The sequence below is a fragment of the Phocoena phocoena genome, chromosome 21 (assembly GCF_963924675.1).
Source record: "Phocoena phocoena chromosome 21, mPhoPho1.1, whole genome shotgun sequence".
NCBI lineage: Eukaryota > Metazoa > Chordata > Mammalia > Artiodactyla > Phocoenidae > Phocoena > Phocoena phocoena.
The window spans coordinates 14,814,123-14,839,124 of record NC_089239.1 but is presented as its reverse complement, the minus strand read 5'-3'; positions in this window follow the sequence as shown (position 1 = coordinate 14,839,124).

Below are 25,002 nucleotides of genomic sequence, written 5' to 3'. Positions count from 1 at the left end.
ATTCTTAGGTGAGAAGCCAAGTTTAGCACTTACGTGGCTTGGTCCTGGTTTATCATGTTCCCTAGAGGATCAGACTCCTTTCCGCCTCCATGTGGGTCAATTGGATACGTGATCTGATCTACTCCTTCCTCTCAACTCTGTGGCCGATGTCCACAAGAATTTAGACCCAGTATATCCTCTCTTTTATCTACACAAGCTGATGCCATCACTTTATTCTCTTAATATAATGAGGGTAATTTAGTGTCAAACTATAATTGATTTAACTGTTTCCTTGTCAACTGACCTATGAGTTGAGGGAAGAAAATCAGTCTCTAGAAATCTAAGTCAAATGTATCTTCTCAAAAGTTAGGTTTGATGCAGGGCCCTCCGAAAGTAAGACCAACTGTGTAGAAATTAATGTTTTTAAATAGTTGCTGTTTTACATTTGGGAAGAGTTAACTGTCCAGATGTTTGCATCCTAAGTTTAATTATGAAATAAGACACATTATCATTATCGAAGCTGGAACTTCTGGCTCAATTTTTTTTTTTTTTTTTTTTGACTGTGCTGGGTCTTTGTTGCTGCGTGCCGGCTTTTCTCTAGTTGCAGTGAGTAGGGGCTGCTCTTCGTTGCGGTGCATGGGCATCTCATCGCAGTGGCTTCTCTTATTGCGGAGCACGGTCTCTAGGCATGTGGGCTTCAGTAGTTGTGGCACGTGGGCTCTAGAGCGCAGGCTCAGTTTGTGGCACACGGGCTTAGTTGCTCCACGACATGTGGGATCTTCCCCGGCCAGGGCTCGAACCCGTGTCCCCTGCATTGGCAGGTGGATTCTTAACCACTGCGCTACCAGGGAAGTCCTCTGGCTTAATTTTAATTAGCATTACTTTAGAGTACCTAGTGCTATGAAAAGATAGACATTGCCTAGTTTAGGAAAGTGGAATGAATCTTGATTGTCTTCAGAAGCTGGCAATACTGGCTAGCGAATTCCAGGTACATATGAACGTGACCAAGACTGACAGGATAGTTGGAAAACAAAGGACTGGTTTTTGTTTATGTATTTGTTTTCACTTGCGGCCTTGTAAAACATATTTGTGCTTTTTTGTTTTTTTGTTTTTTTGCGGTACACGGGCCTCTCACTGTTGTGGCCTCTCCCGTTGCGGAGCACAGGCTCCGGACGCGCAGGCTCAGCGGCCATGGCTCACGGGCCCAGCCGCTCCATGGCATGTGGGATCTTCCCGGACCGGGGCACAAACCCATGTCCCCTGCATTGGCAGGCGGACTCTCAACCACTGCGCCACCAGGGAAGCCCGTAAAACACATTTGGATGATTTAATTAAACTCTCTGAGCCTCATTTATTCAGCTGCTAATGTGAGAAAAGTAATGGAACCTAACTCATTAGTTTACTGTGAAGATTAGGAAGGTGCTTGTGCTGGCACATGATAAGGGCTCGATAAATATTAGCTATTAATTTTTAAAAATGAAGACAGGACAGTTACAGCCTCTGAATAGAGTCCCTCCCTCCATCCCAAAGTGTCATGTACCATTTGACTCAAGTCATACCATCTCACTTGAGGTTGAGGGTCACAGGCTTTTATTCTAGAACCACTCTAAAGCCCCATAATACTGAAGTCAAAGTCAATATAAACAAAGCAATAGTTGGAAAAAAAAGTTTCCAAAAGATTTTAACCCTATTAAAATGATTCCGAGTGAGCTTTCTACTGGGTCCTAGTAAAGAAAAACAGATACAAGTTAAGCAGTGATCCATCACATTTAAAGCTTACTTGGTACTTAATTCTAAAGCATACTTTAAAAAAAAGTTAGCGTTTTATAAATCAGTTTGCCTTAATCTATATTGCCTTTAATCAATTTGGCCTTTAATCAATTTCTACACATGATTTAGAGTTTTTCTCTTCTGCCCCACCCCACTTTTGAATTTATGGTGTATCTTAGAATCATGTTTATGTAAAATGAAATAGAGGGTGGGCATATGTTATTTCTAAATTTCCTTACAGGTTTTATAATTTCTCTAGAAGTACCCATTTCTTTTGTAACAATTCATGGATTATTAGTGTTTACTAAAGCTGTACATTTTACCCCTTTTTCATATTAGACATTTCCTCTGGAGATAGGACTCATAAATACCTCCCATCACTTTGGGAATTCATTCTATTTCCTGTATGTCCTCCCTCTTGAAAAAAATGCATTGCTTATGATGAGTCTACCCTGTTTGTTCTAAAATTGCCAGTTCCAGTGTCAAGGTGGTAGAGAATAGTTATATAAATATATATAATACACAGTTAGAAATCAGGTATGGTGAGGGTGAGCCTAATTGAACCAACCACCATCACCACCAGCAAACATGTTGCAACCACCATTTTAAGGAAAAGTAAGATGGGTGGCAGGAAAAGCACCATTCATGGAAAGTTCCCTGGGGTCAGGAGACTTTCTGGGAGAATATTGGGAATCAAGAGTCATTCTGAAGATGTGCCAGCTGGACAAGAGCCTCACTTGGCCTTTGTATGACCCCAATAGATGTTTCTCCACGGTCGTTGTTCTGTTCTGCCCCCCACTCCCATGGCTATCTACGTCAGGCTTCTCAAACTTCAAGGTGCGGATGAATCACTTGGGGCTCTTGAAGAAATGCAGACTCTGCTTCGATAGATCCGGGATGGGGGTTGAGATTTTGCATTTCTAGCAAACTTCCAGGTGATGCTGTTGCTGCTGGCCCAGGCCAGACTTTAAGTGGTGGGACCTAGGCGACCAGCATGAGGTGGGTTGGGACAGAGACTCCACTTGATTCTCGTTTCATATGTTGCTTTTCTATAGTGACAGTCAGTGACAACTCCTACCCCTTTGTTTTTTCATTGGCAAATTGTTCTGTTATCATGAAATTCCTGTATAGAGACTCTCTCTCTCGGCTCTACACTATAATCCCCTGAGAAGTTTTTTAAAAATTTGATTCCCACATCACACATTAGTAAAACTAAATCAGAATCTCAGCACGGGGCTGGGGGTCAGAAAGTTTAAAGATCCCCGGGCGATTCAGATGCAGCTGAGAACCACTCACTAGGAAGCTGTAGAAGTTGGGAAAGAGCCTCATAAATCTGGTTCCGAGCTATGCTGCCAACATGTTTAAGTCCAGGCATTTTCTTTGCCTTCAGTATTAACCTGAGAATTGGCTGGAAATAATTCTCTCAGAAGTCTGTTTGCACATAGAAGACACCTTTTCTGGAAACTAAGAAGTCAAACACCAGTGGAGGAAAATCTATAGGAAAGCTAGAGGATTAAGTTTTTCCTTGATTTCTCTGAGTTAGAATTATATCATAAATTCATTCAGAGTTTTACCTTTCATTTCTGTACCTTACAGACCTATTCTTTGAACCATTTTGGAAGAAATGAATGATTTTTTTCTTCAAGAAGGTGCAAACACGTTAAAACAAAAATCCAACTAATTGTCCAGATAATTAAATAATTACAACCTTTACAGGTACCCAGGGAGCTGACAGCACCATAAGACAGGGATTGCAAATAGAAGAACCATGAAAAAGAGAAAAGCCTTTTTTTCTCCAAAGTTGGCTCATTCAAGCAGACTAAAACAACTGAAACAATGTTATTTTAAAAGCAAAATTGAGATGAGGAAGAGTTTAAAGAAATATAAAACATGATATTCATCACAGTTTTTCATCCATATTTTCAAGTATCTAATGATTCCCCAGTTATTATGATCATGACTGCTTGCAAAAAAAAAAAGAAAGAAAACTCCTTTTCTACAAGTCAATCCACATGTGATACATGTTTTAAATACCTTTAGTTTGTTTAAAACTTTTTATTCCTAGGATTCCCCCAGTTTTTTTCATAATGTCCTCATGATACACGTGGCTAGTATATCTGTTCTCACTCAACAGGAAGAAAAACAAGACATTGGTTGGGAAATGACCACACCCAGGCTGCCAAAAACAACCTCATCTCTCAGGAAACTAGAGGAGAGTTCACAGTTCTGAGCCAACATACAGCCAACATACTATTCAGCCCACTGGGCATCTCAAGCAATGATATTCACTTGATACCTGAAAATTACATTTTCGAAAATGCCCCAGAGCATACTCATTCATTCATCCATCCATTCATTCAACAAGTATCTATTGAGGGCCACTTATATTCCAGGCACTAGTCTTAGGTGCAAAATATAGAAGTCATGGCACTTGTCCTCAACAGTGTAGAAGCCTTTGGGGGAAGCCAACTTATGGACAAAAAGGCAGTGGCATATAGAGATGAAGAACTCAGGCGCAGGGGTCAGACAGGTAGATATTTGTGTGTGTGTGTGGGAGGTTCTAGTTTGATTGAGAAATAATTGACACACATCACTGTAAGTTTAAGGCATACAGCATGATTTACATATATTGTGAATTGATGACCACAATAGGTTCAGCTAACATCCGTCTTTTCAAGTAGATATAGTAAAAAGAAAAGAAAGAAGAAAAGGAAAAAGGGGAAAACATTTCTCCTGATAAGAATTCTTAGGATTTATTCTCTTAACTTTCCTGTTTAGAGATGGATGTTTGAATTCCAGCCCTGCCACTTTCTTAGCTGTATGATCTTAAGTTATTTACATCCTCAGTTTCCACATCTGTAAAATCTGGGTGAGCGTGGTACCTACATCAGAGGTGTACAGACTCAATGAAATCTTCCATGTAAAGCCACTTAGCCCAGTACCAGGCATACACTAAGCCAGCCAGCCTGTGTACAGTTCAGTGGTAGCACACAGAAAAAGCAGAGATTGATGTGACTGAGGGGACAGTGGCGTTTCTGCTGTGAGATTTTACAAATACAAATAAAGCGCGTTGAAGCCAGAGGGGAGAAATGTCTGGAGTATCTCTGCAGCTATAGAACATTCAACTTAGGAAAGACAGAGATACCCAATTATCTGTGGGGCTGAAATCAGAGAGGGTCTTGATTAGGTACACAGAGTGCGATAAGATTGGGTTTTTCCTAGCTCTCTCCTTTTAAATATTTAAATCTTGATAGTATACACTTCCTGTGTATGCATATCCTGTTAGAAAATAGATATCGTAGTAAGGGTCTCATCGCAGTGTTGTTACTGTTATATGAGAGAATGTATGTGAAATTCTAAACAGTAAAGCATTGCACAAAATAAATGATTGCACTAATTATGCAAAAAAAAATCGTCTTCCCCGCTAGGGAACCTGGGCACAGCTGATGAAGGGAAGCCCTGTGAATAATAAGAAAGTTGAGTAAAAATGAATTAGTTAAGAAAATTCTACAGACTGGTCAGAAGTTAGAAAGGGCTTCAGATTCCAGGACCCATGACCCTGGAGGGAAAGAGAAAGCATAAAAGGAATGAGTGGCCTCTCCCCTTGCCCCAGAAGGATAAGTCAAAGATCAGAAGATTAAAAAATACACTTGCCTGATGGGCAAACACTACGCAGAGCAACAGTGAGCTAGGCCCGATGGGAACCCAAATCAAATAGCATGCAACATTAAACAAGCAGCTTCAAAAGCTAGTGCTGTCCTGGGGCTCAAGCATAGCCTGAAATCACAGCGACGACAGTGCCCTACATGTGGGCACCGTCATTTTTGCCTGCCAGCCTGCCATCTGAATATCTGTGGGAGATCTACTGATGGATGAGTCTTGGGAGGACCAGAGAGCCTAGGATTCTGAGGTTGGAGCAAATGAAACAAAGCAACAGGAATTTGTTTCCTGCCCCAGTGTGCAGGCATCCCATGACCAGCGGCAGTAATGGCCCATCTTAACCAGTCTCTTTCTGTAGTTTGGCTTTGCTGACCTTCTGGCTGCCAGCTGTCCTCTCCTCTGACCTGGGGATCTGGCCTACGTATAGACACATAGCTTCTAAGAGTTGCCTGCTTCCTTCTTATAAACTTTTCACCTCCCAATCCCCCACTACACCTCTACGGTGCCTTTTTTCTTTTTTTTTTTTTTTGCGGTATGCGGGCCTCTCCCGTTGCGGAGCACAGGCTCCGGACGCACAGGCTCACCGGCCGTGGCTCACGGGCCCAGCCACTCCGCGGCATGTGGGATCTTCCCGGACCGGGGCACGAACCCGTGTCCCCTGCATTAGCAGGCCAACTCTCAACCACTGCGCCACCAGGGAAGCTCTACGGTGCCTTTTTAGACTTGTTTCCTGATCATCTCCCTGCCCCCACCCCCTCTCCCACCCCTTTGGCCATGAAATGTTACTACCATAGATAATATTCAGTATATCTGTTTAAATACAATGGCCCTTTGGAGGACTACAGAACACTGTATTATCTAAGTTTTTGTTTGCTCTGCCAAAAACAACATTCACCGTTTTCTGGGTAAGGTCACTCCCACATGAATGAATGCATGTAGTCAATTCCCCTTCTGCTTAAGTGGACCAGAGTTGGTTTCTCTTATTTGCAACCATGAACCTTGAGTGGTACACCCACTCTGTGTTTTGGCACATTAAGGCAGAGGAATGGGGAAGTTTTTTAATGGAAAAAAGGGAAAGCTTCAGGTGTGCCCTGGTTGGAGGCTGCTGGCATGAGGAAGCTGTCGGCAGGCTAACTAGTAGGGCATCCATGTGATTGGCTAACGGTGGATGTTTGGCTTTCTCTGGTTGGTCCTAAGTTGGAAGCAGAGACAGGGAAGCTGTCAGTTATCACCCAAGTTCTGTCCATTTGGGGCTGATTATTATGGAAGTTATTGTTTGTGTTCCTGGATTGTCACTAGAGAGAGCAGTCTGACCTTCTGTACATCTCACTTACAGCAGGCTGGCTTCCTGGGCTCGTTATGGTAGATAAGGAGGTGATTTCCTGGGCAGTTGGTGGGTCAGAGCCTAGTTTTACCTACAGCCTGGTCATTGTCCCTTTGTATGTTCAGTCTCTCAATCTCAACCCAAAAGGCCATACAGCAGGACCAGTCATACCTTAGTGGCCATGAGTTTGGATGAGGAATAATCCAGCCTCCCCACAGCAGAGATTAGTGAGGATCCAGTGGATCTGCATGGATCTGAGAGCATCCCTCCTCAGCCAATACACTGACTGAAACTGGAAAGATGACCTTCCAGAAAGGGTAGCACCAGAAGGTTGGTAAAGTTGTTACAGAGACTCTTTAGAGGACAGCCCACTCCTTTCCATGCCCGCTTTTAGGCACGTGGGTTCTGCTGCTTGCTGGTCTCTTTTAGCTCAAAGGAAAGACTGATGTTGCTCATTTGTACTTTATTTCAAATTATGATGTGTATTGTTTACTACTTATTATTACTCATGAAACAGGAAGCTTGATCTAATTTTAAGGTTATAGGTCCTTTGTAGAACTCCTGAAATCACACTGCACACGCAGTCACCAGGCTTTTAGCTGACTTATTAGGTTGACACTTATGAAATTTCCAATATTCAGTAGTTTTTTGCCCCGCAAAATGCTGATTTCATAGCGTCCAACCAAAAAACAAACTAGTGTCATGAGTTTTATTCTACAAACCAACTGGGTGACTAGAAAACACTTGTAAAAAATTGTAAGACCAATTGTAAATTCTTGTTTTTATTTAGGAATTCCCCCCTCTCACCTCAGTAAACACACACACACAGACACACACACATGACTGAACCTTGCTATTAATTTTTTTTGCATCTTTATTGGAGGTTAATTGCTTCACAATACCGTGTTAGTTTCTGTTGCACAACAAAGCAAATCGGCCATATGCACACATATGCCCCCACATCCCCTCCGTCTTGAGCCTCTCTCCCACCCTCCCTATCCCACCCCTCTAGGTCATCGCAAAGCACCGAGCTGACCTCCCTGTGCTATGCTGCTGCTTCCCACCAGCCAACTATTTTACATTCTGTAGAATATATATGTCGATGCTACTCTCACTTCGCCCAGCTTCACCCTCCCACCCCATGTCATCAAGTCTATTCTCTATGTCTGCCTCTTTATTCCTGCCCTGCATCTAGGTTCATCAGTACCACTTTTTTTTTTAGATTCCATACATATGCGTTAGCATACGGTATTTGTTTTTCTCTTTCTGACTTACTTCACTCTGTATGACAGACTCTAGGTCCATCCACCTCACTACAAATAACTCAATTTCATTTCTTTTTATGGCTGAGTAATATTCCATTGTAAATATGTGCCACATCTTCTTTATCCATTCATCTGTCGATGGACACTTAGGTTGCTTCCATGTCCTGGCTATTGTAAATAGTTCTACAGTGAACATTGTGGTGCATATCTCTTTTTGAATTATGGTTTTCTCAGGGTATATACTCAGTAGTGGGATTGCTGGGTCATATGGTAGTTCTATTTTTAGTTTTTTAAGGAACCTCCATACTGTTTTCCGTAGTGGTTGTAACAATTTACATTCCCACCAACAGTGTAGGAGGGTTCCCTTTTCACCACACCCTTTACAGCATTTATTGTTTCTAGATTTTTTTGATGATGGCCATTCTGACTGGTGTGAGGTGATACCCCATTGTAGGTTTGATTTGCCTTTCTCTAATAATTAGTGATATTGAGCATCGTTTCATGTGTCTCTTGGCCATCTGTATGTCTTCCTTGGTGAAATGTCTGTTTAGGTCTTCTGCCCATTTTTTTACTGGATTGTTTGTTTCTTTTATATTGAGCTCCATGAGCTATTTGTATATTTTGTAGATTAATCCTTTGTTGTTTCATTTGCAAATATTTTCTCCCATTCTGAGGGTTGTCTTTTTGTCTTGTTTATGGTTTCATTTGCTGTGCAAAAGCTTTTAAGTTTAATTAAGTCCCATTTGTTTATTTTTGTTTTTATTTCTGTTACTCTAGGAGGTGGATCAAAAAAGATCTTTCTGTGGTTTATGTCAAAGAGTGTTTTTCCTATGTTTCCCTCAAAAAGTTTTATAGTATCTGGTCTTACATTTAAGTCTTTAATCCATTTGGAGTTTATTTTGGGGTATGGTGTTAGTGTTCTAATCTCATTCTTTTACATGTAGCTGTCCAGTTTTCCCAGCATCTCTTATTGAAGAGGCTGTCTTTTCTCCATTGTATGTTCTTGCCTCCTTTGTTGTAAATTAGGTGCCCATATGTGTGTGGGTTTATCTCTGAGTATTCTATCCTGTACCATTGCTCTCTATTTCTGTTTTTGTGCCAGTACCATACTGTCTTGATTACTGTAGCTTTTTGGTACAGTTTGAAGTCGGGAAGCCTGATTCCTCCAACTCCATTTTTCTTTCTCAAGATTGCTGTGGCTATTCGGGGTCTTTTGTGTTTCCATATGAATTGTAAGATTTTTTGTTCTAATTCTGTGAAGAATGCCATTGGTAGTTTGATAGGGATTGCACTGAATCTGTAGATTGCTTTGGACACTATAGTCATTTTCACAATACTGATTCTTCCTATCCAAGAACTTGGTATATTTCTCCATCAGTTTATGTCATCTTTGATTTCTTTCATCAGTGTTCTATAGTTTTCTGAGTACAAGTCTTTCTAATTCTTTTTAAAGTATGTCGGAAGAAACTGTAAAAGCACATTCTCTCTAATTAGCAGAGGGACTTAACTATTACAGGGGAACAGTTTTATGAACCATATTTTATGTCTTCTTTCATTTATCTACTCTTGAGTCAAGACTTTTTTTTAGATCTCAAAGTGATGCATTTGAATTCCCCTTCAGGATGGAGTGATAATGAAGAAAATTAAATTTAATCTCCTCTACAGAGAGTTGACTGAGGAAAGGCAGAGGGAGGTTGGAAACCATGTTATTAGCCTGTAAAGAAATATAGAGGCCAATATTAGGTAAACCACAGGTAGTTACACGTTTCTCCCTGGCTGTCAATTAAGGGGCAGCCATCACAACTGCCTGATGTTGAAAAGTGTGTTTGCCATTGATTTTCTAACGTGCACGTAGAAATCTAGTCAGCCACTGTCAATTTAAAGCCCCCTGTAATTACATGTCTTGCAAGAGAGATTCTAATCTTATTTTCTATGCCAAAGCCTTGTCCCCAAATACTGTTCCATGGTAAATCAGAAGGGAGGCTGCAGCAATTGCTATCACGAGGGATGTGTAAGGCTCCCTGAAGAATTTTCCTTTAATTAATGAATTACACGTTACATCCCTCTGATGGAGGTCATCTTAGTCATTTTCCTTTCCTACTGGAGTGAAAACCTTTCATGTGCGAGACAAGTTCAAGGTCGGGGAGTGTTATCAGTGGAGTTACTAAAGTCCAAACTCTGAGCTGTCTACCAGGTGACATCACCTTTTTGAGATTATAGAGGTAAGGATGCTCTACAGACATAACCATGAAGTTTTGATTCCCCTCAGTTCAGATTTTCTTAGACATCACACTTAGCATCCATTACTACTTCTTCCACTCCCTTGGTACTTAATCAAAAGCAGCCTTGTGATATCTCTTATATCTGTGATATCTGTTAATGTTTCTTATTTCTCTCACGTTGTTAATCCAGTGAGCGAAGAAACCATGTGTTCTACCCCAGAGCACCTATTTCAGTGCTGGCCGTAAATACATATCTGTTGAATAGTTAAGTGGACCTTCATCTACACACCTAGGACTCCATACTATTGACTGAAAAAAAAATGCACAAGAAAGAATTATGTTTTATTTGGCAGACAAAACTGAGGACTCAAGCCCAGGACACAGCATCTCAGATGGCTCTGAGGGACTGCTCCGAAGAAGTAGGGAGGAGCAGGATATCTAGGAGTTTTTGCGACAAAAACCAGGTAGTCAGAACAACAAAAGGTTACTGTTCATTAAAGAAAACCAGACATCTCAAGTCAAGGAATTTAGCCCTTTTCTATATGGGAAGATGCAAGAGTCTGGGCTCACTGACGTCATTCCTTTGATATGCACCTCAGCTATCTGGAGCCAGTATCCTGTATTTTCTCATCCTGAGTCTCCTCAGGGTGCACCTTTGGGTGCGGGAGCGCTGCAGTGGCTGATGGCTTGATGGTGGGCATCCTGTTTCCATCCTGAGTTCCCTCAGGGCCCACTGTCCGGGCGGCTGTATTGTGCTTGCTTGATGGCTGCAACATCCTTTTTGTACTGATATGGCAGGCAACATTTTTCATTTACAATGCCAAGAACGCAGGATAGACCTCAAGTTGACATTATTTCTAAAAGGTATTGATTTGAATCCTGGATTCAAATTCCACGTGTTAACTTTGGTATTTTTCTCAAAATAATGGGGCATTTTGGGGAAGCAAGTGGAAAGAAAGCTATTTTACACATGGACATTATAGAGAAGCACGCAGGACCTTAACCAAGGTTAGATGATTGTCAAATGCAAGAGTGAAGGGAAAACAGAGGACGGACATAGACAGTGTCCTGTGTCCTCACTTGGAAAGGAGCCCTGGGGTTCTGGCCTTTTGGCATCCCTCCCACTCACGACGCCTGCCGTGTGCTACAAAGCAGGTTTTGCTCTGGGCCCTTGGCATGATCTCTTCCCGTGAATTCTCTTATAATGTCTCTACAAGGCTTCTGTACACCAAAGAAATATAAAACCCAAGATACCCCGGGAAAAGTCAGAAAAAACTCACCCTCTGCTTCACCCCTGAGGGCCAAACATTCAGTTTCAGAGTTTGGCACTGAAAAAAGGAAAATGTCATGTAAAGAAAAACAAACCAAACAAAACCAGCCGACTGGTTCTTTGTCCCTTTTTGTTCCTTCTTTGTTCGAAATGGAAATTTCACTTTGGAAATCAAAAACAAATAAAATCCCCAGAAAACATATAAACCCTTCCTCAGTTTGCTTCAAGCACTGAGCTTCCCTCTGCTGCCCATTATAGGAGTAAAAACCTCTAAACCCTGACAAATAAATCATTCTGAAAGCTGGGGCTTCCCAAGGGTAACATCAGAGATTATCAGTCAGGCAGAAATGTTAACATCCATTTTCCCAACATTGTGAGGCCTTTTGTTAGTGCCGGTTTTTTTCTTTGCAGAAAAGGCACAGTGCCCTGCATTGTGGGGACATTTTATGCAAATAGCAGTTAACCGTGTGAAACTGCTCTGTCAGTCTCTAACCCAGGCAAATGCCCCTTACAGAAGGATTTTCATCTCACTGTAGAGCCAAAAGCATTGATGCCAGATGTGTCTGCTCCCAGGTGAAAATAAATGGTCAGGCTTTGAACAGGCTGAACTGTCAGTGGTGGCTCAGGAAAGGGGAGGCTCTACCCAACAGCAGGAGAAGGACTCTTCCCTGCCTCCTCTGTTCCTGAGGCTGAAAATTGGGTCAGATCCTGGGTCAATCTAATACTGGGATCATGGCGTTTCAGAGCTGGAAGCACCTCTCCTTTCACGTACTCATACCAGTAGGGAAACTGAAGCCTGGAAAGGTGATGGGACTTGCCCAAGGTCAGAGAGTCCATTCATAGTGAATCCGGACCAGAATCTATATTAGCTGGACTGTATATTGCCTACATTCATTCATTTCTTTAATCAGTAAAACTATCAAGGTTGGAGCACTGTGTAGGGTTCTAGAGAGACAACAACGAATGAGATGCAATCCACGCCCCTGGAAGGTGCTCACAGTTCAGAAGGGGTGGCAGGAGTAAAAAGATAGATAGGATGGCAAAAGACTGAACCTCACTGCCTGTCATCGGGGAACCGGTTAAATAACTTGTGGTGCATCTATGTTGCAGAATAGCGAGCAGTGGTTCAAACAGTTCTGGGCAGACCTGCAGGACTGATGTGTAAAGATCTTCAAGTTGTTTTGGTGGGTGAAAAAAGCAAAGTATTTTGCAAATATAAAATGAGGGGTTAGATTTCCAACCTTTTTAAAACAAATTATGGTAAAATATATATAACATAAAGTTTACTATTTTAACCATTTCAAGTGTATAGTTCAGTGGTACTAAGTATATTCACATTGTTGTGCAACTGTCACTGCTATCCATCTCCAGAACTGTTTCATCTCCCCAAACTAAAACTTTGTACCCATTAAACATTAACCTCCCATTCTTCCCCCACCCCTTGCAACCCCTGGCAACCGCCATTCTACTTTCCATCCTATAAAGCTGACTACTCTAAGTACCTCATATAAGTAGGATCGTGCAGTATTTGTTTCTTTGTGACTGGCTTATTTCACTCAGCATAATATCTTCAGGTTCATCCATGTTGTAGCATGTGTCAGAAGTTCATTCCTTCTTAAGCCTGTATAATATTCCACTGTATGAATAGACCATATTTTGTTTCTCTAGTCATCTGTCAATGGAGGCTTTGGGTTGCTTCCACCTCTTAGCTATTGTGGATGATGCTGTTATGAGCCTGAGTATACAAATATTTCTTCAAGTTCTTCCTTTCAACTGTTTTGGTTATATTCCAGGAGTGGAAATGCTGGATCTTATAGTAATTTTATTTTTAATCTTTTGAGGAACCTCCATACTGTTTTCCATAGCGGCTGCACCATTTTACATTCTCACCAACAGTACACTGGGTACCAGTTTCTCCCTGTCCTTGCCCATAGTGGTTATTTTCTGCCTTTTTTCTTTCTTTTTTTCTTTTTTTTTTAAAAGCCATCCTAATGAGTGTGAAGTGGTATCTCATTCTGGTTTTGATTTGCATTTCCCTAATGATTAATGATGTTGAGCATCTGTTCATGTACATATTGGCTATTTATATATTTTCTTTGGAGAAACGTCTATTTAAGTCCTTTGCCCGTATTTTAATTGGGTTGTCAGGTTTTCTGTTGAGTTCCAACCTTTTAAAAAGCTGTGGAAACTCCTACCTTTAATGAAATTGTATATCAAAGCCCAATATACAAAATAGGAAGATTCATGTGGAATGCCTAGAGCTCGGACCTAGACCCACTCAAGGGCTTCACATGCCAACTCTATCCTTTCTGTTTGTCCTGTGCCTCCTCCCAACAGGAGGGGGCCTCTGGGACACCTCCATGCAAACCCCATGGTCCACAGAACTGAGCGGGTTTGAAAAACATTAGACTAGATAACCTCTAGATTACATCCCAGGTCACAGGCCATGTTGATGTGAAAAACCACCAAAGTTTAATCTGCATAAAGGAGAAGCTATTTAAAGTAAAGGAACTTTCATCAATACTTACTTTCAAAAAGCTCACTGTGATGTTCACTTCCTTCCAGAAAGACCCTTTGGTTTAACCTGTAAGTCAGATTCATGCAATATTCTGAAACACTGTGAAGATTTTGTCTTGGTCACATTACCAGATTCTTTATCTCCTTATCTCAGCATATTCTTTGGTGTAAGGGCTTGGGTAAGTCTGTTAGCAAAGTGTTTAAAAATAATAATCTATAAGAAATATCCCTGTAGTACATGGATTACAAAATTTTCCTTAATTTCTTCTCCCTTCTGTATATCCACCTCAGCTCCTTTGGCAATGTCATTCGGTGGCTTCTCCCATCGAAAAGTGGAGGCTCTTGTTCCATCCCTGAGTCTGGGCTGGCCTGCTGATTGGCTTTGATCAATAGAATAAGGTAAAGATGGTGTTAGGCCAGTTCTGAGCCTCATTTCTGCTCTCATTCTTTTTTTTTTAATATTTATTTATTTATTTATTTATATTTTGGCTGTGCTAGGTCTTAGTTGCAGCATGCAGGGTCTTTTAGTTGCAACATGTGGTATCTAGTTTCCCATCCAGGGATCAAACCCGGGCCCACTGCATTGGGAGCGCAGAGTCTTACCCCTGGACCACCAGGGAAGTCCCTCTGCTCTCGTTCTTTTTTTAAAAATAAATTTTATTTATTTATTTTTGGCTGAGTTGGGTCTTCATTGCTGCACGCGGGCTCTCTCGAGTTGCGGTGAGCAGGGGCTCCTCTTCGTTGTGGTGCGCGTGCTTCTTATTGCGGTGGCTTCTCTTGTTGCGGAGCATGGGCCCTAGAGCACACGGGCTTCAGTAGTTGTGGCACGTGGGCTCAGTAGTTGTGGTTCGTGGGCTCTAGAGTGCAGGCTCAGTAGTTGTGGCGCATGGGCTTAGTTGCTCCATGGCATGTGGGATCTTCCCAGACCAGGGCTTGAACCCATCTCCCCTGCATTGGCAGGTGGATTCTTAACCACTGTGCCACCAGGAAAGTCCCTGCTCTCATTCTTGAAATCCTGTCCAGCCACAGTGAAAACAAGCCTAGCCTAGCCTGCCCGATCGTGGGGATCAAGTGGTTCCATCACCTCATTGCCCCAGCTCACAGGCAGCTAACAGCCACACGGGCTAATCCCATGAAGCCATTCTAGCTAATCCAGCCCCTGCCACCCTACCCACTGAATACAGATTATGGGGCAGCCCAGTGCAGATCCACAGAACTGCCCAGTTGGCCCATAAAGTCAAGAGCAATGATGAATACTTCTTGTTCAAGGTCAATGAGATTTTGTGTGGTTTGTTCCATGGTGATAACTAACATACTAATCACCAACTATTTCTTTTTTTTGTTTTTGTTTTTTGGGTTTTTCTTTTTCTTGGCTTTTATTTTTTTTGATGTGGACCATTTTTAAAGTCTTTATTACAATATTACTTCTGTTTTATGTTTTGGTTTTTTGGCCCCAAGGCATGTGGGATCCTAGCTCCCCGGCCAGGGATTGAACCCACACCATCTGCATTAGAAGGCAAAATCTTAATTACTGGACTGCCAGGGAAGTCCCACCAGCTACTTCTTATAACAAAACCAAACCAAAAGAGACAGAGGAAGTAGTAACTAAGAGAGAACAGGTCTGAGATCCTATCGAATCCTCTACAAATGAAATCTTTCTCTCAGTAGAGTTCTTCAACAGGTTCTTTGTCTTTCATTTATCAAAAGGAAAACACTACAACTTAAGTTGATTTGGGGATTTGCAGAAACCACAAAAGGGCCTGGGAAGAATGTCTCATTTTAAAATACTCCGAGGTGGACAGAAAGAAGTATTTGAGTCCACCAAGGAAATACACTTTGCAGGGGTTTGGTCCCCTAACCCCGTGTGCTTGCATTTGATAAGCCACATTTCTATGTGGCATCCTCATATTTCAACAGCAATATTTCAAGAAAACATCATCTGAAGTCATTTCAGAGAGCATATACCTTTGTTTCTATTTGAATATAAACTGTAGTTAAAAACAAAAGCAGGGCTTCTCTGGTGGCGCAGTGGTTGAGAGTCCGCCCGGGGATGCAGGGGGCACGGGTTCGTGCCCCGGTCCGGGAAGATCCCACATGCCGCGGAGTGGCTGGGCCCGTGGGCCATGGCCGTTGAGCCTGTGCGTCCGGAGCCCGTGCTCCGCAACGGGAGAGGCCACAACAGTGAGAGGCCCGCGTATTGCAAAAAAAAGCAAAACAAAAAAAAACAAAACAAAAAGCAAACAACACTATATATAATGCCCTTTCCAAATCAGAGAGCAGAGGTCTACAGTTGATTAAGCTTTCAGCATCCCCAAATATGTGCTATCCCTGCAAAAATGAGGGAAAACCCCAAAATATGTTCTCTCTGAGGAGCAAACAAGGGTCTAGCCTTCTCTGTGTCAATAGCTCAGTTCATCCCCCTGCAGTCATTATGATGGCTAATTACAGGCCAACATTCCACAATGTCAGATGGTCACCACAGTTCAGCCTTCTGGCTCCCATCTTCCCAAAGGCTGGGAGGTCTTCCTTTTGAGAGAGTTAAACAGGAATAAGGAAAGTGAGACTAATTTATGCAAATGTGTGCGACATAAATCAGATTGTGTCTGCCAGATAGCACAAATCGCTGGGGTGATTTAGTGCTTTCCCACTCTGCACAGAAAGAGTTTCAGACACCAGCTCTTTAGTTTGGTGGCCGTGTACCTGGGTCACCAACTAGATTTCGCCACAGTAATTTGTTTCTTTACCTTTTGAAAATAAACAGACACGATTCAGTCTAATGTGTGACTTGAATAAGTAAACCCATAAAGGGAGCTTCAGTGTCTGGAATAAATTAACCAGACCTGAAGAAAGTTAGAACCAGGAAAATTTTAACTTAAGATAAAGTAGAATTAAAAAGAATTTTATAAGGGAAAAAGGAAAGTGAGAGCTTGGTCAACATTGATAAATATCACAGAGAGATGGGAGAACGGGGAGTGGGGGCTACCTGAAAGGAAGCAATTAATTTTTGTGAACTTTATAAGCTCAATGGCAGTAGAATAATGGCGATCGAAGCCAAATAAGAGTGGCTTTAAGAAATGAACGGGAATTGAGTAAGTAAAGACAGTGAAAATGTTTGCAGGAAACTTAGGTAAGAAAGATAAGAAATGCAGATGTAGTTTAAAGGGCATGACAGGTCAAGGAAAGGATTTTTTTTTGTTGAGCAGAGCAATGAGTCACAGAAGCATGACTAACGCAGAGCAGCGAGTAGATAGAGATTTCCAGAAAGAAAGGGAACAAAAGATTGTCCTCAAACAGGCAATGGGGATTCAGAACGTGTTCATACAGCAGGTCAAAACTTAAACCTCAGGTGTTTAAACATATAACTTTATCTACTTTTCTGTAATGGAACCTAAATTAGCTCTTCAGCCCCATTTCAACACAGTACGTGTGTCACTTTTTGTTTAAATTAGAGTCAGTTCAAGATTTAAACTCAGGCAGTTGAATATTAAAGATTGTCCTCCTCGCTCTTCTTCCCTCTTCCCCAGGAGGGACCTGAGTTTCCCAGAGGTCTGTCTGCTGTTCTGGCACCTCATCTCCGCTGCAGGACGGGTGAAAGTACCTGGTCAGGGGCATCAGCCTGATGTGCCAGATGCTGATGACGTCTGTGGTCCCACCACAGTTTCCGGTCTCATGTTGTGTCTGCTCTGCATTCTCCTCAACTAGACCCTACTGCAACTTCCATGCTCAATCTCATTCGGGAAGATGGGACCCTCACCTGCCCCACCCACATCGTACTTTCAGGCCCACCTACCTACTCACCACACCTCTGGCATTGCCCATCCATTGCACACAAACACTTCCAGAGTCCCCAGCTAAATCCAGTAAACCAAGTAATGGTCCCTTTTGTCTTGAATCCCTTGAACTTTTCTGGAGGTTTATGATGCTTCCCTATGAGCCAGCAGAATGTAGGGAGACCCCTACATTCAGGCAGCCTCTAGCTATTTAACTCCAGCCATTTTCCTTCCATCCTCCCTGTTGGGCCAGTTGCAGGGACTTCCATGGCCATTACCAGTGAGCAGATGCTGCTCTTTCAATTTGGAGAAAAAACTGCTGTAGTCAGTGCTTTCATTATTTAAAAACATTGACAGTGACTAACTCTGAATTCCACTCAAGAATCTAGAACAGAAAAAGCTAGGGGACTGCCCTGGTGGTCCAGCTGTTAAGACTCCACGCTCCCAATGCAAGGGGCCTGGGTTCGATCCCTGGTCAGGGAACTAGATCCCACATGCTGCAACTAAGAGCCCGCATACTGCAACTAAGACCCAGTGCAGCCAAATAAATAAATAATTTTAAAGGTTTTTTAAGAAAAAGAAACAACTAAATAAACTAAAAGCTGGTTGGAAATAGGCATTAGTTTAAAAATGCAGTCAAATATGTTACCTACTGATTCCCATGGACTTTCCTCAAATCCCATTTGTTAGCCCTGGAGGCCCTCATCCTTCCTGTTTCAGAAAGCTGTGTCTCAGTAGGCATCCCATCCGTGTCAACAAAGCTGTCAAGAACTGCAAGAGGTCTGAGATTTTACTCTACTTGCAAACTAACAAGTTAACCTATGATCAGGGATGTTGACATGAGATATGAGACTCCTGGGTCAGAGACAAAGAACTTTATTACAGCAACAGCAGTAGCTAGAGCATTAGCATTTTCTTGCACTGATTCTCCAAGTCTCAAATCCCACCAAGTGACACGAGGAGGGCTAGGTGCCTCCTTCACATGCAGTGGATTGAGTTACAGGAGAGGAACCATGTTCATTACTGTAGATGGAGGGAGAGGTTGAGAGAAGCTGCCCTTGAATAGAAATGTTATGTGGAAATATAGTAGCCTTGTCTCAATCATGCTATGGGACCTAATGCATAAGATGTCCACATCTGAACCAAAGTCCTATAGGAGGAGAAAAGTCTCCCTAAGACAGCAGAAGAGGCACTGGTTTCCAGAGACAGAGTCCCCAGGGAAAGGTGAATCCCTGATTTGGTTAAGCTGCTCTTTCCCAGAAGCTCCTCCCTCCATTTTTTTTTTTTAAATTAGCCAGCTTTTCTTTTTATTCATTTTCTTTTTATTTATTTTTGGCTGCATTTGGTCTTTGTTGCTGCACGTGGGCTTTCTCTAGTTGCGGCGAGCGGGGGCTACTCTTTGTTGCGGTGCATGGGCATCTCGCTGCGGTGGCTTCTCTTGTTGTGGAGCACGGGCCCTAGAGCAAGTGGGCTTCAGTAGTTGCAGCATGCAGGCTCAGTAGTTGTGGCTCGTGGGCTCTAGAGTGCAGGCTCAGCAGTTGTGGTGCACAGGCTTAATTGCTCTGCGGCATGTGGAATCTTCCCAGACCAGGGATCGAAACCAAGTCCCCTGCATTGGCAGGAGGATTCTTTAACCACTGAGCCACTAAGGAATTCCCGCCTTCCTCCATCTCTAAGATGGCAAAATCTTGGTTTGATTTAAAGAGAAAAAGTGGTCCCCCTTCCATCATCGATCTAAATCGTCTTTAATGGTTTTCCCTCCAGAGTCCCTGGAATGTTAGTTTCTCTACATTCCCATACCCAGCCCTCTTTCCTTTTCACCCTGGCTGATTTTAGTCGGCCTTATCTATTACCAGGAAGTCAATTACCTTGTGTAGATTGCTTCTATACCAATGTAGTTGCTCCCCATATATTGACATACCCAAGTCACTCGTAGTTCAGATGGTTTACGAGGGTTTAGGTTGGTTTTATGATTTGCGAAAGGTTATGTCGTATGACACATCCTCACTAAATAAAAAGAATTAACCTTTCACATATGAACTTTGGCACATGTGAGCCCTTCATAAATATTTATTGAATGAATGAGTGAATAAGCTAGATAAGAAAATAAGGGACCTACGCTGATAGTGGTTAATGATAATATGTTTTTATTTGTAAATAGTGCTTTTATATATTAGAGTTTGAGATGAACTGTCCTTCATACACATAAATATGCTGCTACTCCACCATTAATGCAGTTTCCTCCCATGCTGGTGATGAATCTGTAGTGAGTGATCTGCCGTTACTCTTTTATCTGGGCTTCCTTGTAAAATGAATGACACACACTAGTGGATCAATAGAAGAAGCTTCTGCCTCCATGCTTCTTCCTTCCCAGGGTCTATCTCCTCCCGCTCTCCTTAAACACCACGCACCAATTCAGTGGAGGATGGGGTAGTCTGATTATGAAACAGAATACAATTAACAGTGTCATGTGGGGATTGAAATCATGACCTCACGCGTATTATACTTGTAACCAGTGACGTGATGACAAATCTTTGCATTTATAGGAGTTAGCTAAACATTCAGCCTTTACATGAATGCCTTGGGAAAGGGCTTCAAGAGCTAGACAGGTAAATACTCTAACTTTTTACTCACAGCTAAATTTCTAAGCTGTATACTCACTTACTAGTAGTAAGGAAAATCTTGAAATATCATTGAAGTCACCTACATTTCCTAAAGGTGTATATCATACATCAGACAGAAGACACAGGGTAGGGGAGAGAAAGGAAAGAAAATGTAATTGAATTGAAATATGCGTGTGGTGTCTACATCTTCTGCCTCAGAAGTCTGTGTCTCTTGGCAAAAATTACTTTCAGAAAGTATTAGTTCCCTATAGTCAGCTTAAAGACTTCCTGGAATGTCATGCTAAAAATGAGTCAAATTCCTGGCTAATTTCCTTCAAGACAACACAAAGAAGATATTACACTGCTTGCTTTGGCCCAGAGCTCCTCTTATCTAAAAATAAATAAGTATATTTAACAAGAAAGAAATTCTAAGCCTTTAAAGAAATCTTGATTTTACTTGTTATACGAAACTCTTGCTATATTTGTCCCGGCTTTGTCGTAGTTTTAGGCACTTCTAGGCATACCAGAGAGACATCTCGTTTAAATTACCAAGGTTCTGTGCTTTTAGGAGACACTGGATTAGGAACGAGACACCTCAACCAGACTTCTCCGGCTCTTTCCGAGTATGGGCACAACCTCCTGACAAGCTGGCAACTTCAGATGAATGTCAAGTATTTGAAAAGCGAAGTTGGTTGACTGCCACCTCCTCGCTATTTTGACACTTAAACCTTAAAATTGAGGTATACTTTTTTAACTATATTTTTTTATATTCCCTATATAGAAAATGTGTTTTCTATATGTTTCTATATATTTTTCTATATTTCTGTATATCAGTGGACTCTCCATTCAGTTCATTTGTACCTCATTTTGGAAAGTAAGTTGGTAACTGTATCGAAAATCTCAGAGTGTTCATAGCTTTCCTCCCAGTAAATCCAGACCTGGGATTCTTTCCTAAACAAAGCATCCTAAACATCCAAAACATTACTGCAGCATTATAATATCGCAGAGGACCCAGGCGTCCAACAAGAAGGCATAGTTAAACAAAGCATAATTACATTTACAAAGGGTGTTTAATAATACGGGCAAATGTTTGTTTCTTCTATTAACTGAAAGGTTGGACACAAAGTTATTTATATAATCACAGTATACGTATCCTGGCAGGTAGTAAGCGTTTTATAAATATTTGTTAAATGAACCAAGGAATGAATCACAACTATATTAAAAAGAAAAGACTTGCATAGAAAAAGAGGCTGAAACATTTTTTATATATGGATATGGTTATCTCCGGATGACAAACCTAGGCATAATTTTTTCTATACTTTGTAATTATAATTAACACCTAACCTTTTCTTAACAAGAAAAACAAAATTTATTTTGTAAAAGAAATATGTTCAGGAGCATATTCTAGAGATAACAGAGAAATTCAACTGAATATTTAAGCCTTCTTAGTGTGATAACTTTTAAAAAATATGGTCTATAAGGCTAAACTACATTTTTTGAGAAATGTCATTCATGGCAATAGCATAGTATTTATCATCATGATCACAGCTGCCCTTTACTGAGTAGCTAAATTATGTCAGGTTACAAGATAACATTTTATTTGATCGTTGTGCGGGTCTCAGCCTATTAATGTGATGCTATCGGTTAGGAATGCCTGACACACTCGCCTGGGGCCTGCTACTTATGGCAGCCCCCCAGACATTTCCCCAACTTGAAGCAGTGTTGCGGCTGGACCAGCCCTTGTTTTTTTTTATCATGATGCAGCACACACCTCAGCAACAACCATCAGGGAACTTTGAAGGACAAGATTTATTATTCACAGGTCCTGGAGGGTACATGGCACGCCCAAGAGCCACACAGTGAGGTCACAGTGGAAGGGAATGCAGACCAGGAGCTCTGCCTTTATTAGGGTCCAAAGGTTGGGTATCTAGCATTTTGAGAATTCACTCTTTATTGGTGAATTTAAAGCTCAGAGCTGGAATGAGGGCGTGGGTAGGGAGAAGTGGGGTCACTCCAGTGATCAGTTTTCTATGTTACTCAGGACTTCCTGAATAGGGACCTGCATGGGTGGGGGCAGCCTGGTTTCTTGTCTAAATGTTTTGATAATATCTGTGTCATGCAGCTGGCAATATGTTTATTCGAGATGAATGTCTTCAAAATGGCTGCCTTGGCAATAAAAAGCATACTGTCGGGCACTTACACTACAACTATTTCATTTAAACTTTATTTTATTCATTCATTTGATACATATTTTGAGCACTAACTAAATGCAAGGCACTGTTTTAAACATAGGAATATAAAGATGGATAACAAAGAGTCTTTACCATGAAGAAAATTGTAAGGAGATTAGACCTTGTAAAAATTAATAAGCAGAAACCTCAATTAAAATAGAATCAGGAAGCCAGACAGGGGAGCTGTCACTCCCTAAGAGGATAGCTGAGCTCACCAAGAAAAAGAAAAACTTCCTCTTCCTGCCTAGCAAGAGCTCAGCCAATGAGACTGTCACGACTCAGCCAATGAAAGCCACTCTGCTTGGAACTCTCAATTCCTCCAGTGGATTCTTTGTTTACTGTGGCCCTCCTAAATCCTTTTTCCCCTCTTTAAGTGTTCCTTTGTTGTATGTGGTCTTGCACATGGCTCATCAGGGTTATAAACCCTGAATTGCAATCTTTTGTTGATGCCAATTAAACCCATTTTTGCTGGAGAAATAGCTGGCAGTCTATTTGTTTTAGGTCAACAACCTTAATCAGATAAGGACAGTAGTGTTCTGGCTGCTGACAGACATTTGTGGGGGCACAAAGGAGGGGTGATTACATCCAGGTCAGAAATGTGGGTAATGGGAAGGGCTAACGATTGAGCTAAAACTATAGAATTAAAGCAAAGGCCCCCGTTGTCTGTTCCACCTGGTTGGAGGGAGGGAGGGAGGGAAGGCCAGTCTGAGACTCAGGTCAAGGCTACGAGACAAATGGCCTGACTCCTTCTTCAGAAACCTTTTGTCAGGAAATGGGCTTTCTCCACCTTCCTGAAGTCTCCCAATGCAGACATTGAGAAATTTTCCATTTTCTAATATATATATATATATATATATATATTTTTTTGTATTTTCACATGCCATTTTACCAACAACATGCTATTTTTAACAATCCTTGCTTCTCTCCTAGCAATCCTCTAAGTTTCATTGCATATTCTTAAATGCTTATAAAACACATGGTTTTTTTGAAAATAAAAATGGCCCTGAGAAACCTGTCTCCATAATGATAGAAAACCGTGACTTTAGATCTTGCTGCCAGGCTCCTGTCAGATATTTAAACCAAATGGTTTCCTTAAATTAAGGGCTAGGAGAGAAAGAAAAAATGGAAGGTAGTATTCCTGCAGATTTAAAATATTAGAGTACAGTGGACAGTTGTGACTTTTTGAGACCTAAATTTGTACTGACTACTAAATATATCTAGACTGATCATAGATTCAAGCTCATTTATTAATGATGACAATAATGCTACCTAAGCTTTTTAAAGAACCATCTGTATGCCAGGCACTCTTCAAAATTCTTTATACAGATTACCTCCATCAACTATTATACCAATGCTACAAGGCAGAAAAATCTTCTAATCCTCATTTTACCAATGACTAATTGTGAAAACTTTATTTATGTTAACTATTTTCATAAGGAAACAAAATCAGACATACTGTAAAGGGTGAAGCAGTTTCTAAACAAGTGATTAAGTTGCAAGTTGGCTTGAATCTTCTGTTTACACATTATGGATTCTTCTCAAATTATCAGAATCCACTAACTTTTAGTTAGCACTTATACATAGCAAATATAACATACCTGAGGCTAGGGGCATATTAATTGTACCTTTCTATATTTGTAAAACAATCTGCCCTCAAACATGCTCTAATAAAAATATTCTTACAGTGATCCATCTTAAAAGGACATGGCCCCAAGGAAGTGACTTGAACATAAATAATTAAGTGAAGGAGGAGGAGTAAGCATTCCACAGGCTTTCTCACCTCCTGTTTGCGTGGATTTTACCAGGGGGCCATCCAGTTACTAACTCTGGGCTGTTTTCAGGAACTGCCAAGCACACTAAGTTCAGGGACCTCCTTCCTCCCATTAACTTTATTATAATGGTTTCCAGGGTTTCATAAACAAACACAGAGCTTAGCAAAGGAATCAGCTATCATATTATAAATTATAACAGCCACAGAACTTTACCATCTAAATAGATAATGGTATTCAAGTCAAGTATTTCTATGGGATGGATTTTAATAGTCCTTGCAGAATGGAATTGTTAAGAAATAGAATGCCCTTAACAATGGACTGTTACAAATCCTGGATACCTCCTCCAGTTTTTCCTGCAGGTAAATAAAAAATAGTACAGCTCTTCAGGGTGCTTAAGCCTCCTCCAACGAAGTGCAGGTCCTTCAACAGACAGATGGAAAATTGAGACCCAGGATTGCAGGAGTCAGGCTGCTATAGAATGAATAGCTGACCAACTTTGCTTCCTCCTTGATTCTCTTCACAAAATAATAAATGACAGAGGAGAATTAGAATGTGTTACTTCCAGAGCAATATCCTTCTGTGATACAACAATAATTGGTGAAAGACAGATGATGGGAAG